General features: G+C 45.1%; 4 non-coding genes across 4 annotated transcripts; 1 reads left to right on the forward strand and 3 right to left on the reverse strand.

Annotated features, from left to right (window-relative positions):
• Positions 1 to 634: 634 nt before the first annotated feature.
• trnam-cau (transfer RNA methionine (anticodon CAU)) lies at positions 635 to 707 on the reverse strand. The gene has a single exon. It is a non-coding gene; the product is annotated as a tRNA-Met (tRNA).
• Positions 708 to 3,702: 2,995 nt separating this feature from the next.
• On the reverse strand, positions 3,703 to 3,775 carry trnam-cau (transfer RNA methionine (anticodon CAU)). Its single transcript has one exon. It is a non-coding gene; the product is annotated as a tRNA-Met (tRNA).
• Positions 3,776 to 4,363: 588 nt separating this feature from the next.
• On the reverse strand, positions 4,364 to 4,436 carry trnam-cau (transfer RNA methionine (anticodon CAU)). Its single transcript has one exon. It is a non-coding gene; the product is annotated as a tRNA-Met (tRNA).
• A 1,564-nt stretch (positions 4,437 to 6,000) lies between these two features.
• On the forward strand, positions 6,001 to 6,073 carry trnar-ccu (transfer RNA arginine (anticodon CCU)). Its single transcript has one exon. It is a non-coding gene; the product is annotated as a tRNA-Arg (tRNA).
• The last annotated feature ends 13,050 nt before the right edge of the window (positions 6,074 to 19,123 follow it).

The following is a 19,123-nucleotide window of genomic DNA, read 5'->3' on the forward strand; positions in this document are numbered from 1 at the left end:
ATGGAAATGTTCATAATGTCTACAACACTACGTATTTTAAATTACAGGTTTTATTCAGTAGTAAGTTTACTGTTACCCATGATGAACCGGTGTCCAGTCCCAGTGTTGGGGTCCTTGCTCGGGGTCCCCTGAACCCCACAGTCACCTGGATGATTAGGTCCGATGAGTCACCGCGCTGTCGTGAGGAATTTACCTTCCCGAGGGACTAAGTGCAGGTTGGGTCATTTAAAAAAAATCATTTTTCATTCTCCACTTCATTCCCCATTTGATGAAATTGAGTGTCTCTGTTTACTGTGCAACTGAATACATTTCATGTAGAAAAATGACGGTTTGATTTGACTTTATACCGAAATTTAGCAGCAAATAAATGACAAAAAACACAAAACTCGAGAAAAAACTGCTGCACATACTGCACACATGTGGCCAGTCTTAATGAGCTGTGTGATCTGTTGCTGTCAGACGTGCTTCTGTGGTAAACGCACAAGGACAAAAACAGCCTGGAGACTCCGATCGGCTAATGCGGCTGTGCTTTTCTCCCTTGGAAAGGTCACGCATTCCACGAGGTAGGCAAGAACATGAGTGTATGAGCGAACAGGAGCTGCCCTTGTCAGAAGAGCAAAAGAGACCACAGTCCTGCCCCGTGTGAGGATCAAACTCACAACTTTCAGATTATGAGACTGACGCACTACCTACTGCGCTAACGAGGCCAGACGTGGCAGTGCTCTTGAAAACGAGCCACTCAGGGATTTCAAGCGTCTGTTCCCTAATCTAGCGATGCTCCCTGCTGGATATTGAATCCGCCTTTTGATCTCACCAATACTTTTTCTCCTTGATTCTGTTGGGAGTCCGTCTTTGAGATCTCACCTCGCACAAGTCCTTCTGGCTGAAGTGGCCTCCCTGCCTCAGTAGCGAGCCCTCGTCAGCCACCGACACGTCTGCGGCTCGCTTGGCCCTCCGACTCCCGATCTGCGGAGATGAGATTTCAGCAGAGAACGCCGGAGCCACGCTTCATGCGAAGAGAAGATGAGCAGGAGGAGCGGCTGTTGAACGCTTAACAATCGCACAGCGCTCTCTCCGCAAGGAGCGAATGTGGATACAGGAGATCTGTCGGCACACAGAGCTCTAAACTCACTCCTGGAAGAGGCAGAAGGATGCTCTACCAGCTGAGCTCACCCCCCTTTATTATTGGACATTATTTTTTTTAATTAGTAACTTAATATAACTTAATATGCAGGACACACTAATGTAGGATTCTGACTTTGTCGATCTGCTGTTTGTATATAAGTGAACGTCCCTCACTATTGAAAGATCGGTGGGTTTGGTTTTCTTCTGTTCACCACAGAAGTCCCACCTCCGGCTCTGTCCCGATCCGAAGCAGTCGGCTCAGTTCGCCTGGGGTTCCGAGCCGGACTCGGACCTGAAAGAGCTGTTCTATTCTTTCACAGGCAGCGTACAAAACTTTCAGGGGGAGCTGTCACAGTCTAATATTTTCAGAAACCAACATCATGAGTCAGTGTTGATCGTGAACTAGATTTCAATAATGACACACAATTACATCTTTCAAATCCATTTAGAATGGCGTCGGAAAGAATCATTTCAAATTGTTAAACAATCCACTAACCAGATTTCTCATAGGGGCCTACAGACGTCGAGGAGTGACGATCAGTTTCTCTTTTATGGAGAAAAATAATTTTATTGGAACAAAGGGGTTTAAAATGAGCAGTTCGAAAGTAATTAAACTGGTTCTGTGTGCCTCTTTGCTTTCCTCCTGTACTCTAAATCCTGATGTGATTGTGTTCCCAGCTGATTTAATTGTTGGAAATAAACAAAGGTCAAGTGTTACCTGGTGTCCCGTCCTGTCTCTTGAGTGTGACAGTGCGCAGTGTCTTGAGCCACAGGGTGGTTTTTTAGGTGAAGGGGGCTGCAGCTCATGTCCTCCAGTGCCCTGTTGCAGTGTAGGGTGTTGGCCAGAGCGCCCCCTAGTGGTCCCCCAGCACTAGGTCTAGCTGCAGCCTGCCTGTCCTGGAGGGAGGTCTCCTGTAGCAGGACTGAGTTGCCCCCAATTGCCTGCTGGGCTCGGGAGCAGAGAGGGGGTCCCCAGCCCGGGTACTGGGGAGCCCTGGTCCAGTTGAGTCTTGTGGCGATGATGCTGAAAGGGAGAGAGGAATGGGGTTTAGTTGGAGATGGAGATTTGAATGGCCGTTCCTGAGGCGCCTCTCTGTCAGCCGACATGATCAGCAACCGGTCGAGTTCAAGCGCAGGATCACGAATGACGAGAACTGTGACACAGAGACACTCCCTGTCAGATAGAAAGATAGGACAGACGTGCAGCCCAGTCTGATAGGAATGCAAATGTTAATTGATGTTATTTGAATCTAACATAAGGGAAAAACAGACACACGTAGTCAACAGGATTCAAACATGCATGGGGAGACCGCAATGGATTTCTAGTGCATCACCTTAACCACTCCGCCATGACTACACACACATCCCCAACTCCTCGTGAACTGACCCAGGCTCGTTCCCGCATCATTTCCAACCCAACATTTCTCTGCGTGATTAATTTGCTATTTCTCTCTCTATATATCGATCACCACCAGCGGATTCACTAAGAAAGCAAAAGGTAGGAAAACTCAGCGGTAGATAGCTGACTTACGAAGCCGGTTAGCTCAGCTGGTTAGAGCGTGGTGCTAATAACGTCAAGGTCGTGTGTTTGATCCCCTTACAGGTCAGTGAGTCTCATTCTCACACACCCACTATTTCTAGTCTACTGACGCAGAAATACACATCATGATGAAAAGATGACCTATGAATAAATCAAAATTACTTCCACTTCTCTTTATTGGTGGAAATTGTAGAAAATAACGGAATTGTTTCGTCTTCGGATGAACTTCTAAAATGGTTCTCCCGCGGGACAGGCGGGGAGACTCACCCCTATACTAACGAGGAGCGGGAGCTCTGTTTCCTGTCAGGAGACGTTTCCTCTCGGGGCTGATCGTTCAGGATTTGGCTTTCATTTCGATTATCTTCAGGAACGTGTTCCCAGCTGTGGTACCGCTACTGCTCCCCCACAGACGCTACTAACACGTTTGGAAACGATTATTTCAGCTTCGGTTTTGAGTTTTAAAACGCGTTAAGAAGTCCTTCCGACAGAGCATGGGCCAGGTGAGAGGAAATGGTGTTTTCACTGGCTCTCGGATGTGTAAAGACGCCCATAAACTGGTAGTGAATACTACCTCCCAAAGGGGAGATGGGTATCGAACACGGGCTCGTTCCCGCATCATTTACACTCCAACCTGCTCTCTTCGTGTTTAATTTACTATTAATTGATTAAATGATTCTCGCTTTGGGTGCGAGAGGTCCGGGGTTCAAATCCCGGACGAACCCGTCTTTTTTTCTATTGTAGCAAGACATATCCAGCCCTCCTCAGTAGCACAGCAGAGCAAGTGTCATGAGGTTATAGCCAGGTGCTGTAGCTGACGGGCTGACTGCTGGTTTACAACATCCGGTCGTGGAGACACTGCTCTCATGTATCATTATTTTAAAAATGTGCGAGTGGACACCGAGCATAATAGCGAGGAATCGAATCTTGTTTATCGCGGACTTATCACCTCGTATTCGGCGTGGAAGTGAAGAACACACACTTGTGAATGTGAACGTCTCATGCCCTATCTGTGAAGAGCCCAAAACGGCACTGATCCCTGCCCCGTGTGAGAATCAAACTCACGACCTTCAGATTATGAGACTGACGCACTACCTACTGCACTAACAAGGCTGGATGGTGGCTGTGCTCCAGCTCATGTTGAAATGAACATTAAATATATGAACATTATTTCCGTGTGACTGTGACCATATTATATACACCTCGCTCAGTGATGACCGGGCTCTGTCTACATTAAACATGCTCTTTCACAGCCTGGCCCACCTGCTCAGGACTTTTTCACAGTCTCTTAAGAAGATTTACACGTCATTGTGACAAGCCTGTCTTAGATTTTTTTGATTTTTTAACTTCTCATTAACAACGCAGGATGTATAATTCTGCATCTGTGAATTGAGAAAGAGAGGTGTCTGTTTTATAGAAGGTTAGACAGTGGCCCGTACAGGGATCAAACCCACGATCCTAGTGTTATTAGCACCACACTCTAACAAACCGAGCTAAACAGCCTCCTGCTGCAACTTTTCTGATTTGTTGCTGTCAGACGTGCTTCTGTTTTAAACGCACAAGGACAAAAACAGCCCGGAGACTCCGATCGAGCACTGGGCTGTGCTTTTCCCCCTTGGAAAGGTCACGCATTCCACGAGGTAGGCAAGAACATTCGTGTAGGAGCCGCCTGTGTCAGAAGAGTAAAAGGGACTACATCCCTGCCCCATGTGGGGATCAAACTCACAACCTTCAGAGTATGAGACTGATGCGCTACCTACTGCGCTAACAAGGCTAGATGGTTAGCTGTAACTCAGACCATATTCCCCCAAAAGATTAAAAGGCCGGGCTGAAGAAAAGGGAAGATCTCATTTTCATAACTCACCGGACAAGAGACCAGAACACCACGCTGGTGTGGTGTTCAAGAGACCAGAGTTGACAGGTTTCACCTTTGGAGTAGCAGTTAGATTAGTCGGAAAAAGGAAATTCGTATAACATCTCTCCACATTTTCATTCTCATTTCTGTGAAAAATCATATTACCAGGCTGAACTGTAAACAGAGGTCATGACCAACAACAGACACGTGCTCCTTGTTAGTATAGTGGTGTCACGCAGGAGACTGGGGTTTGGTTCCCCAATGGGGAGATGGGTTACTTTTTAACCACCTCACTTAAGTTTTAAAAAAATAACGTGTGTTTAAAAGTTCATCCGAACATTTTATTCGGATTTTTATTCGTTGTTTATTCATCCGAAGAAGAAACAACTCTGTTAGTTTGTTAATCTACGTTAATTCTATGAATTGATTACTTAGACGTGTCCAATGACATGACTTCTCTTCTTACAGGTGAGTAATTACAAGAGTTTGAGCCCCGTTCATGGTGAAATGTTAAACAATCGGCAATCTGTGCGGGAAGGAGCACCTCTAAAAAGAGCACCGGGGCACAAGCTTGTCTTTAATCCCAATGATGGTCTTCACTAGAGGCACGGGGTCGATCCACACTTCTCACACAGGCTTTTTTCCCTTCGTGTGTGAAAGTATTTCATGTGTGATTGAAAATGAGACAAAGTCCAGTCTCCGGTTAGAGCTGAAACAGCAATCCAGAACATGACGCCTGCTTGAGTCTAGATCTGACTCAAAAATAAACTCATTTTATTCTTTATTATTGGACATTATTTTTTTAATTAGTAACTTAATATGCAGGACACACTAATATAGGATTCTGACGTTGTTGATCTGCTGTTTGTATATAAGTGAACGTCCCTCACTCTTGAATTGGTGGAAAGATCGGTGGGTTTGGTTTTCTTCTGTTCATCATAGAAGTCCCGCCCTCGGTTCTAACGACCCGCAGCTTCCGGCTCTGTCCCAATCCGAAGCAGTCGGTTCAGTTCGCCTGGGGTTCCGATCCAGAATTGGACCTGAAAGAGCTCTTCTTTTCTTTCACACGCAGTGATCAAAACTCTCACAGTTAATGATGTTTTCAGGAACAATAATCACGCATCACGGGAACAAGTAAACATTTATTCCTGCTGAAAAGAGAAGAGAAGACACAACGTTTCGGCTGCGGAGCCTTCTTCGGGTGTCGGGAACGGATCATCAGTCACTGTCGATCATTAATTGCATTTCAAAAATCACACACAGTTACATCTCACAAAACATCTAATTAAAATCTGTAATTCCACAGGAATGGGCGATGAAGCAACAACAAGGTGACACCTGCAACACCGGAACTGGACACCAGTCCATCTCAGGTCACAGAAAATTTATTACTGAATAAAATCTGTAATATCACAAGAATTATTGATGAAGCAGAAACACATTAATTGTCATTTGACCTGAATGAATCCATTGAGAAGCATGAGCCCCAGTGGCCTAATGGATAAGGCACTGGCCTCCTAAGCCAGGGATTGTGGGTTCAAGTCCCATCTGGGGTGTCTCCTTTTAAGAGCTCTGTGATGAGTGAACAACTTGACTGTGTATGTTAATCATTTTTATTTTATATAGTGCCTTTAAAAGTGGCTTCTCAAAGCACTTTATAGAATGACCACAACAATAAATGTCTACATGGGTTCAATCCCCACTCCTGGTAGACTCTTGTTATGAACTTGAGTTTTTAATCCACTTTGAGGTCAAATCAAATCCAATCAAAGTTTATTTATCAAATGCACAACAATACGGCGTGCAGCAGTAGTTACTGGCAATGAAATGTCTTTTTCTGCAAGCTCACAAAAATTACAAGAATCACAAAAATTCACAAAAACACAAAAATCACAAAATTGAGGTTACATTTTGAAATTGAATAAAACTCAATGTGAGTAGAGCTGTTATGTGTCCATGGTGTATACAGTATATACATGTAGTGCAGTTATGCTGAATATAGTGAGAATTGTGTGTCCATGTAGCAATTACAGGTGATTTGCTAAGGAGCTACAGGTTGGCTATTTAGCAGTCTTATTGTCTGGAGGTAGAAGCTGTTCCATAGTCTGTTAGACTTGGACCGAATGCTTTGGTACCGTTTACGGACTACAAACTGCAATTTGTGCCAAGCCATGCAGAGTCTTACAGGTGAGCATAAGGATCTTAAAGTCCACACGGAATTGGACAGGAAACCAGTGCAAGGACTCCAGGACGGGAGTAATGTGATCACTTGCATTAGACCTGGTCAGGATTCTGGCTGCTGAGTTTTGGACATACTGGAGTTTGTTCACTGTGGATTTAGATACCCCAGCGAGTGGAGGGTTACAGTAGTCGGTTTGGGAAAACAGAAAGTAGTTAATTGCAGTTTGTAGTCTGTTTCTGTTGTTTCTGCTCTTGATGAAGAACAGACGCAGGTGGGAGCGTCTCTCTGAGGAACAGTCCCGTCACCCCACAAGAGAGAAGACCAGTCGATCAGATGTGCTCTGACACGGCAACATGAGGAAAGCTGTGTGTCAGGAGTGACACAGAGGGATCCCCTACCAGATGAAATGGTACACTAAACACAACTTTCACGACTTGTGAAAAGTATCACAACCTCTAGATAAATGCATCAGTGAGCTCATTATTTTTTTCTGACACTCAGCGTTTTGATTGATGCGCAATTACGCACCATCTGGAACACTGGGGGACAGCTGTGTACATACAGACGTTCACAATGCGAGAAATACTGCTCACTGGAGTTTACTGCGAAAAACCCGTATCTGACCATAGGAAACAGAACAGCACAGTCTCCAGTTACCCAGACTGTAAACACGGGAATAAAGCTTTGTTTGATTTCTGAAACCCTTTCTCTATGTCCTGTTTTCATTCAAGTAGGGGTCAACTATATTCACAATACTGCTGACAGCAGGAAAATTCCCATTCTTTACTCAACAGCTTTTTAAAAACAGCACCCATGATGTTCAAACCGATTTTTTTACACAGAAGACTGACACAGCTTTGCGTTGTGAATCTCTGGTGGTGGTTTTAAGGAATGTAGCACTGTGCACTGGGATAGGGGGGTGCTGTTCACGAGGCAATAGCATTTAAACTACAGCACCCACAATGCTCTAACCAAGAGTTTTACACACTAGGCAGGCCCCCTGACCTTTCACATCCTTGCTTTGGTTTGTGAAACTTTATTCTTTTTTAAGTTTTTTAAGGTAGCACTACAGGTAATTTACTGGAATAGGGGGGTCTTATTCATGACTCAATAGGTTTTTAAGCACAACACCCACAATGCTCTAACCAAGTGTTTTACACACTAGGAGGCCCCCTCACCTTTCACAGCATTGCTTTGGGTTGTGAAATTTTTCTTTATTTTTATATGATTTTGTCGGCACTATTAGACAGACAGTACATGGGGATAGGGGGTGCTGTTCACGAGTCAGTATCACTATCTAACACTCCACGAGCGCCACCTAGCGATGGTCTTTGGTCAGTGAATCAGCGCTGCGCTACCGGCGCTGTGAGATGAGAAATGACGCACGTTCTGAGTGACGCCTTATTCCTCTCAAAGAAAATACTGAGGCACCTCTCTGTACCCACAGATCTCCCCTGAAGTAGACCTGTCAGCCGACGTTATCAGCAACCGGTCGAGTTCAAGCGCAGGATCACGAATGACGAGAACTGTGACACAGAGAGATTCCCTGTCAGATAAAATGATACGACAGACATGCAACCCAGTCAGATAGGAATTTAAATGTTAACAGAGACATTATTTGAATTTACCATCAAGCATCACGTAGTTAGCAGGTTTTGAACTGCACAGTGAGACCACCATAGATTTCTACTCCATCGCCTTAACCACTCAGCCACGACTACACACACAGCCTTACCTTCTCCAGAACTCGTTCCCGCATCATTTCCACTCGAACCTGCTCTTTGCCCGATTAATTAGCTATTTCTATAATCGATAAAGAAAAGCTGTGTGTCAGGAGTGGGATTCAAACCCACGCCTCCAGGGAAGACTACGACCTGAATGCAACACCTTAGAGCGCTCGGCCATCCTAACTGGTAACTCCTCTGCCAGCCGATCCCATCAGCCACCAGGACCCCACTACGGTCCTCGAGTATCACACTGCGATTAGAAATACAGCGAGACTCCGGCATTCAAATCTGTCTTAGATGCGCTGGGTTTTATAAGCAAAAAAATGTTTAAGAAGAAGGTGAAATACTGCTGTGTATTTTCCTCATTTTTAGCCGCCACTGCCGGCTATACACAGTATGATAATATTGCAAATATCGTATTATTTTCAGCTGCAAACAATTCCTTATAGTTACAAACTTTCATCTTAATATTCCATATTAAGTGGATTTAAAGATGATAAACAGTAGAAAAACAGGTTAAATGAAGATAATCGTTTCACCAACATCTAACGCTCCACGAGCACTTTAGACTTTAAGTTCAACACAGTGATCACTCGGCACTACTACACCGCGCTCAGTGATTACATCCAGCATGTCACTGTACCGACAAGAGGAGGCAATATTTTGGACCACTGCTACACAACAATAAAAGGAGCATACAAAGCGCTTCCTTAACCGAGTTTCGGTAAGTCGGACCACATCGCTCTCCTGTTGCTTCCTGAGTACAAACAGAAGCTGAAGACCTCCCCCATTGCGAACAAGTCAGTGCGTTGTTGGTCTGAGGAGGCGGAAAGCAGGTTAATAGACTGCTTTGATAGTACAGACTGAGACGCATTCAGAGCTCCCGACACAGATTTTTAATGAGTATACGGACGCGGTCACCAGCTATATTAAATACTGCACCGACATTTGTGTACCAGAAATGAAAATTAGGTCATTTCCCAATCAGAACCCGTGGTTCAACAATGCAATTCGCAATAAAATAAAAGATAGATCCACCGCATTCAAATCGGGGGACAAAGAGCTGTACAGGAAATCACGGTATGAATTAGAGGAAGCCATAAAACGCGCCAAACGGAGCTACAGAGTGCGGCTTGAAACGCAGTGCGCTGACACCCGGAGGCTGTGGCAGGGATTACAGTCAATCACAGGCTACAAGGGCTGCAGCCAGGAGATTGACACAAACAACACATCCCTGCCTGACGAGCTGAACCATTTCTATGCCCGCTTTGATGCTCTGAACACGGGCAATGCTGAGAAGACCCCAAGTGTGCAGGGCGAGTTTGTTCTGAAACTCTCAGAGCAGGACGTGCAGAAGACTCTGAGCAGAGTGAAAATCCGTAAGGCTGCAGGGCCTGATGGGATACCACCTCGCGTCCTGAGGACATGTGCAGCCCAGCTGACCACAGTGTTTACGGACATCTTTAACTCCTCCCTGTCACAGTCCATGGTCCCCACCTGCTTTAAAAAAACACTATTGTTCCACTCCCCAAAAAGGCAAAAGTGACATGCCTGAATGATTACCGACCAGTAGCATTAACATCTGTGGTGATGAAATGCCTGGAGAAGCTGGTGTTGTCACACATCAACTCCTCCATCCCTTGCAGTTCGCCTACCAGAACAACAGATCAGTTGATGATGCTGTCTCCCTGGCTCTGCATACAGCCTTGGAACACCTGGACACTAAGAACTCGTATGTGAGAATGCTGTTTGTGGACTACAGTTCAGCATTCAATTCCATCATACCCAGTCAACTGGTGACAAAGCTCAGGGGACTAGGTCTGTGAAACTCTGTCTGCAACTGGCTGCTGGACTTTCTTATCGAGAGACCACAGGTGGTGCGGATAGGCAATAAAACATCAACACCACTCACCCCGAGCACTGGAACCCCACAAGGCTGCTGTCTGAGTCCAAGGTTGTACTCCCTGTTCACTCACGACTGCACAGCAAGACACAGCAACAACCGCATCATTAAGTTTGCAGATGACAGCACTATAATAGGACTGATCGGTGATGATGACGAGTCCACTTACAGGGATGAAGTCGTACAGCTGCTTAGGTGGTGTCATAGCAAGAACCTGGACTTGAACGTAAAGAAAACGAAAGAGCTAATAGTGGACTTTCGGAGACACAGGCCACACACTCACAGCCCACTCAGTATTGATGGAACGGAAGTGGAAACAGTCACCAGCTTTAGGTTTTTGGGAATTCACATCTCTAAAGATCTAACCTGGACTGTGAACACTGACTCTATCATGAAGAAGGCTCAGCAGCGCCTTTATTTCTTGAGGTGCCTCAAGCGATGGGGGATGCCAATACATGTGTTGGTGAACTTCTACCGCTGCACCATCGAGAGCATCCTCACCAACGGGATCACCGTGTGGTATGGCAACACCTCTTCGCGAGAAAGAAAGGCACTGCAGAGAATGGTCAATATGGCCCAGAAGATCATCGGCTGCGGTCTCACCGAGATTAAACAGCTCTATGAGGACCGCTGCCGTGGTAGAATTCTGGCCATCACAGAGGACAGTCAGCACCCCGGGCATGAGCTCTTCACCCCACTGCCCTCAGGCAAGAGATATAAGAGATAACGGACACTTACCACTAGATTCTTCAATAGCTTCTATCCACAAGCAGTGAGATTGGCGAACACATTTAGCCATCCCCCTCGGACCACACCTACACCATCACCATCTACCTCATTATGATTTCTTATTTATTGCACATCTCCAGTCATTGTTTACACGTCTGTATTGTTTACATTCAAACTGTCGACATGTTTACTTGTACATTGTCTACTGTTTGTTTGTATATTGTCTTGATGCACTGTTTGCACTTTGTTTTGTTTTTTACACTTGTTTTACAATCGAGAGACTTTCTGTAAGTAAGAATTCCATTGTACCAGTACCGGTTACATATGGCAATAAAGTTCAAGTTCAAGTTGAAGTGATGACCGGGTTCTGTCTACATTAAACATGCTCTTTCACAGCCTAGCACACCTGCTCAGGACTTTCTCACAGTCTCTAAAGAAGATTTACACGTCTTTGTGACAAGCCTGTCTTAGATTTTTTTGATTTTTTAACTTCTCATTAACAACGCAGGATGTATAATTCTGCATCTGTGAATTGAGAAAGAGAGGTGTCTGTTTTATAAAAGGTGAAACAGTGGCCCGTAAGGGGATCAAACCCACGACCTGAGCGTTATTAGCACCACGCTCTAACCAACTGAGCTAACCTGCCTCCTTTAACACCTTGTGTGATCTGTTGCTCTCAGACGTGCTTCTGTGTTAAACGCACAAGGACAAAAACAGCCCGGAGATCGAGCAATGCGGCCGTGCTTTTCACCCTTGGAAAGGTCACGCATTCCACGAGGTAGGCAAGAACACGAGTGTATGAGCGAACAGGAGCCGCCTGTGTCAGAAGAGTAAAAGAGACTGACCCGCTACCTACTGCGCTAACGAGGCTGGGTGATTAGTTGTAACTCAGACCATATTCCCCCAAAAGATTAAAACGCCGGGCTGAAGAAAAGAGATCTCATCTTCATAACTCACCGGACAAGAGACCAGAACACCACGCGAAGTCATATAAAGCGCATTAAACTGATGACCACAAAACTTTGAAACGTACAGCAGGCAAACAACGTTCAGAAATGAGGTTTCTAACGCTGGAAAGTTAATTTAACTGAGCTTGGGACAAGTGAAAGCACACTGTGAATTCACCTGCTTTCAGTTGTTTATTGACGCTCATGAACACTCAATAAGTAACTAAGAGCGCTTGGTTTCATCCTTTTAGTTTAATTGTTTTCAAAAGTTCATTGTAATATTTTTGTCAGCGATTGTTATAATAAATACAGAAAGATTTTTAAACAAAAGCACATTCAGGCAGATTTTTAAAAACCTTTTAAGAGTTGACTGGTTTCACCTTTGGAGTAGCAGTTAGATTAGTCGGAAAAAGGAAATATGTATAACATCCCTCCACATTTTCATTCACATTTCTGTGAAGAATCATATTAGCAGGCTGAACTGGAAACATCAACCCTGAGAAGAAGAAAACAGGAAACAGAGCTCACGACCAGCAACAGACATGTGCTCTTCGTTAGTATAGTGGTGAGTGTCTTCGTCTGTCACGCGAGACATCGGGGTTTGATTCCCCGACGGGGAGACGGGTCACTTCTTAACCACCTCACTTCAGTTTTAAAAAAACAACGTGTGTTTAAAAGTTCATCCAAATATTTTATTCGGATTTTTATTCGTTGTTTGTTCATCCGAAGAATAAACTCACTCCTGGAGGAGGCAGGAGGACGCTCTACCAGCTGAGCTCACCCCCCGCGCTGCGCCCTCCTCCTCCTTAGCATACTCACCCCTATACTAAAGAGGAGCACTTGTCGGCTGTGGAGCGGGAGCTCTGTTTCCTGTCAGGAGACGTTTCCGCTGCGCTCTCCTCCTCGGCGTCACCGTGTGCCGCTTCTCCAACTCTTACCGGCACCGTCACTGCCTGTCGTCTGCAGGGCGGTCACGTCAAATGTGAGGAGGACGGCGGGACCTTCTTCTGCCTGCTGCACGAGTCGAGCTCTTATGCTCGTCAGTTCAATGCTCTTTACATCAACTCCTACTGCCTGTTGGCGCTTTATCGCCATATGTAACCGGTACAGGTACAGTACTGGTCCAACGGAATTCTTACTTACAGAAAGTCTCTCGATTGTTGAAACAGGTGTAAAAACACAAAGTGCAGACAGTGCATCAAGACAATATATAAACAGACAGTAGACAGTGTACAAGTAAAAAAGTAAACAGTTCGAATGTAAACGATGCAGACATGTAAACAATGACTGGAGATGTGCAATAAATAAAGAAGAAATCATAATGAGGTAGATGGTGAGGCTGAGCTCGCGAGATGCTGTAGAAACAATTTCGGTGTGCAGTACTTAGTGCTTCCTTCACTGGCGCTCTAAGGAGAAAAGATGAGAATGTCTCCGTGATATATTTATTATATTTCTATATTTTATACCGATAAAGAAAAGCGGTGCGTGTTAGGAGTGGGATTCCAACCCACGCCTCTAGGGGAGACTGCGACCTGAACACAGCGCTTTAGACCGCTCAGCCATCCTGACTTCTGCCCCCTTACCCACCCGGTCCAATGAGGCACCTCGACCCCACTACGTTCCTCGAGTATCACACTGGTATTAGAAATACAGCGAGACTCCGGCATTCAAATCTGTCGCAGATGCGCTGGGTTATATAAGCAAAAAAAAATTTATGAAGAAGGTGAAATACTGCTGTGTATTTTCCTCATTTTTAGCCGCCACTGCCGGCTATAGACAATATGATAATATTTCAAATATCGTATTATTTTCAGCTGCAAACAGTTCCTTATAGTTACAACATTTCATCTTAATATTCCATATTAAGTGGATTTAAAGATGATAAACAGTTGGAAAACAGATTAAATGAAGATAATCGTTTCAACAACATCTACCGCTCCACGAGCGCCACCTAGTGATGGTTTTTGCTCAGTGAATCAGCGCTGCCGGCGCTGTGTGATGAGAAATGACGCGCGTTCTGAGTGGCGTCTTGTTCCTCTCCAGGACGTTACTGAGGCGCCTCTCTGTTTTTAAAACTCAAATGGATTTCGAGTCCTGCACCTTAACCACTCGGCCACGACTACACGCGCAAACACATCTTCTCCCGAACTGACACGTGCTCGTTCCCGCATCGTTTCCACCCCGTCCCGCTCTCGTCGTGCTCAGTTTTGGGATTTCTATCTCTCTATACCGATAATCACCAGCGGATTCACTAAGCAAACACAAAAGGTAGCGAAACAGCCTCACTGTTTCCTTTCAAGAGCTGTAGAGTCTCTCCAGCAATCAGAAGTTCCCGCGGGTTTAGATCAATTAAACTTGAATTGCCTTTTTTAGACTTCACCCATCAGATGGCTCATAAAAACCAAACGCATCTGCGACAGATTTGGCAGGAGAGAGGGAACGGGTGGGCTCGTTGGCCTAGTCTAAACGATCGGCGCGAGTCTCACTGCACTGGTCTGTTTCCCATCAGTCGGTGAGATCCACACCATCCGCTGTCACAATAAATCCCAATACGTCATTTAGGATCCCAGCCATTCCGGAACAAATTCTCCCCCCTGCGCTCTGGCAAGCGGTACCGTGCTGTTAAAACAAGATCCACTGGACTCCGGAACAGTTTCTATCCCACTGCAGTGTGCATCCTCAACAGCTAACTGCAGGGTCTCAGCCTCATTGCATGTCCACACTCTGCTCTTCCTCATGGTCTACTATGTTTTTTTGTCACTACTACATACTGTACTTATTGTCCCACAACATATTGATGGCTCCTGTTGTTATTTATTGTTTGTAATGTACTGTCTCCATTGTGTGGTGGTGTCTGTTGCTGTCCAGAGAGATCAGTGAGAATAAGAATTCCAATGTACATGTACATATGTCAACAAACTTCCCTACTCCTCTTGTCTACTCGTTTCAGATACACAGAAGATAAGAATTGAGTTTGATATGTCTACGTATTATCACATAATAAAGACTCCCTGTCAGATAAAATGAAACGACAGACGTGCAGCCCAGTCTGATAGAAATGCAAATGTTAATTGACGTTATTTGGATTCACCAAAAGGAAAAACACACCTGTAGTCGGCAGGATTCAAACCTGGGCGGGGAGATGCTAATGGACTTCAGGTCCATCGCCTTCACCACTCAGCCACGACTACACGCCAAGCTTCACTTTCTCTCGAACTGACACGGGCTCGTTCCCACATCATTTCCAACCTGTCTCCGGTCTGTCTCCGGCCTCTGTGCGCGAAGAGACCATCTTTTTTTCTATTATTGTAGGAAGACATATCCAGCCCTCCTCGGGAGCACAGCAGAGCGAGTGTAATGAGGTTATAGCCAGGTGCTGCAGCTGACGGGCTGACTGCTGGTTTACAAGATCCGGTGGTGGAGACACCTTCACCACTCGGAGTTTATCTGCTGCTCTCATGTATCATTATTTTAAAAAGGTGTGAGTGGACACCGAGCATCATAGCGAGGGATCGAACCGTGTTTATCGCGGACAAAAGGTAAGAAGTGAGTTTGATATGTCTTCCTATCACATAATAAAACTGGGCTCGTCAGGGATTTGAACACGGGCCTTCACGCACCCTAAGCAAGAATCATACCCCGAGACCAACGAGCCACATTGCGCTTGGTGAGATTTCAAATTGTTCTCTTCAGAATGACGGCGAAAAGGGGTGACGATTCACTTGTCAGAAAGAACATTATATATATGAACATTATTTCCGTGTGACTGAAGCTCTCATCTTCATAACTCACCGGGCAAGAGACCAGAAGAGACCAGAACACCACGCGGTGTCAAAACTTTGAACCGTACATCAGGCAAACAGAAATGGAGTAAAAAGCAAGCGGGAATTATAAGTAAGCGGTCTGAGTGTGGATCGTGTCGTGGGTGACGGGGAAAAAGTGTCTCCCACTTTCATCATTCCATCCCGGAGCGGATTAGAAAGGAGACAGAAATGAAACCGGTTTCCCTCTGAGCGTCTTCCAGGCTGTAATACGCGCGCTGCCTGTTCACGGGCGACGTGGCGGACTGACCGCTGTGGCCACCAGGTGTCGCCAAAGACAAGTCAACACTGGAATGAATGAGCCAGAGCTCACTATCTGGTGTTTCTTCTTCTTTCTTAGTTTCTGTTCGTAACAATAGTGCGTGTAGGAGAAATGAAAGTAAGAAAGTAGTTGTAAAATGCATTTAATGTTTCAAAATATCTCATGGTATAAATGAACAGTTTCGTTCATTTAAGTGATTCTACCTTGTGATTAAAATTCTACCATTTTAATATTCCATATTAAGTGGATTTAAAGATGATAAACAGTTGGAGAACAGATTAAATGAAGACAATCGTTTCAACAACATCTAACGCTCCATTAACGCCACCTATCGGTGGTCTTTGCTCAGTGAATCAGCGCTGCGCTACATCTACAAAATACATCGCAGACTTTCTCCTGTTTTAACAGGTTTCCCGTGGAAGGGATAGTTCTTTAAATTGAAAACGTGGCAGTGAGAGGTCATCGCGTCCTTACAGCGCTCGACGCAAAGTCTTCACAACGTTGCAAGTGAGACAGGAGTCTGTCCTCTCTAGTACATAGAGCGAAAAGGCTGGAGGATGCAGGCATCGATCCCGCTACTTCTCGCACGCTAAGCGAGCGCTCTACCATTTGAGCTAATCCCCCTTCCTGTGCTAGTGATCACCTCCGTCCCATGCACATTAAATCCCTCTCGAGTCTTCTGTGCGATCGCACACTCGTGAAAAACACACTTGAAATCAGAGCACGCACGATCTCTCTGGCTCGTTGGTCTAGACTTCCTGTTTGGTTGCGAGAGGTCCCGGCCTCCAATCGCGGACAAGTCCTGATTTATTCCGTGATTACAAAAACATACGTCTAGCTCTCCTCATATTTTCTGCTTTTAAGAAACCACTCCTGACACACTGCGATTTTCTCATGTTGGCTTTTTAGAGTACATCTGATTGACTGGCCTTCTCTCTTGCAGGGAGACGGGACTCTTCAGAGAGGGAGTCTCCCACTTGCGTGTAATTAGCAGAAACCGCAGAAGCCCTGAATCAGAACATTTCTAGTGCTGTAATTGAGCAGAAAGTCTGAGCGGTAAAAGCATTGGACTTAAGATCCAAGAGACATAAAAACCACGTGGTTTTCATCCCCAGTCCTGGTAGACTCTCGTTAATTAAGGAGCAAGTAAAGGTTTATTCTCTGCTGAGAAGAAAAGAAGGCTCTCGTGGAGCCTTCGAGTGTCAAGCTGCACTACCGGCGCTGTGTGATGAGAAATGACGCGCGTTCTGAGTGGCGCCTTGTTCCTCTCCAGGCCGCTACTGAGGCGCCTCTCTGTCAGCCGACATTATCAGCAACCGGTCGAGTTCAAGCGCAGGATCACGAATAACGAGAACTGTGACACAGAAAGTCTCCCTCTCAGATAAAATGATGCAATAGTCGTACAACCCTCTCTGATAGCAATTTAAATGTTAATTTTTGATGTGGGTTCGAATCCCATCTGGGGTGTCTCCTTTTAAGAGCTCTGTGATGAGTGAATAACTTGACTGTGTATGTTAATACACTTTATTTACCGCTCCTCCTCACACACTACTAACACGTGTAGAATCAGTTGTTATTAATGAGGTTTCTAACGCTGGAAAGTTATTTTAACTGAGCTTGGGAACAGTGAAAGCACACGGTGATTTCACTTGCTTTCAGTTGTTTATTGACGCTCATGAACACTCAGTAACTAAGAGCGCTTGGTTTCATCCTTTTAGTTTCATTGTTTTCAGAAGTTCATTATTTTTTGGCTGGAGATTCTTATAATAAACACAGAAAGATTTTTAAACAAAATCGTATTCAGGCAGATTTTCAAAAACCTTTTAAGAATTGACGGGTTTCACCTTTGGAGTAGCAGTTAGATTAGTCGGAAAAAGGAAATTCGTATAACATCTCTCCACATTTTCATTCTCATTTCTGTGAAGAATCATATTAACAGGCCGAACTGGAAAACACCAGCCCTGAGAGGAAGTAAACAGGAAACAGCTCAAGACCAACGACAGACACGCGCTCTTCGTTAGTATAGTGGTGAGTATCCCGGCCTGTCACGGGGGAGATCGGAGTTTGATTACCCGACGGGAAACTTTTTAACTTAAAAAAAAACAACGTTTTAACTCCGTTAATTGTTAATTTACGTTAATTATATGAATTAATTACTTAGATACGTGTCCAGTGACAGGACTTCTCTTCTTACGGTCGATTGTTGAAACAGGTGTAAAAACACAAAGTGCAGACAGTGCATCAAGACAATATACAGACAGTAGACAGTGTACAAGTAAACAGTTCTAATGTAAACGATGCAGACATGTAAACAATGACTGCAGATGTGCAATAAATAAAATTACATTAATTTCGTGTGGTCCGAGGGGCATGGCCAACTGTGTTCGCCACTCGCACGGCTATCCTGGGGACTGAAGAGAGCTGAACTGAAGGAAATTCGTATTCAAATACAGTGCAAGTTTTCAATTTGTTCTGGCACTTCTGGATCTTCACTAAAGATATTTGTTGTGTTCTTGAGTGTGATGGGACCGTGCACTGGTGGCTCTCGAGGGAAAACAGGGTTTCCCCCGGTTGTGGAGCAATTCGGGGGTTCAGAGAATAAGTTGTCTGGGCCCTTGTAACGGTGCGCTAAAACAAAAATCTCTGCGATGAAGCGCTACAGATGCACTTACATTTAGCGCACTGCTGACACAACTGTAGCCTCTACACGTGACCGAAAGAGCGACGTGTTCGCCTGATCGTCTGAAGGATCTCCCCACGAAGCTCTATCATTCATCAGTGGAAGCAGAAGCCCTTAGAATACGAGACACGTTCACCTTCAAACCCGCAGCCGCTGGACTCGCTTGTCTCGGGACTAATTGCCCGAATCGCGTTAGTAGCTCCGTGTCCTTATCCGGTCTCTTTCAAATTACGAGGGACGTTCAGTTATATACTGTGCGAACAGGAGAGACCCTATATTAACGGGTCCTGCATATTCATTTACTGATCAGATGAATTGAAATGTTCTGATTCACAGCTCCTGCAGTTCATGCTCA

The sequence above is a fragment of the Atractosteus spatula genome, chromosome 5 (genome assembly GCF_055471065.1).
Source record: "Atractosteus spatula isolate fAtrSpa1 chromosome 5, fAtrSpa1.hap1, whole genome shotgun sequence".
Lineage (NCBI taxonomy): Eukaryota > Metazoa > Chordata > Actinopteri > Semionotiformes > Lepisosteidae > Atractosteus > Atractosteus spatula.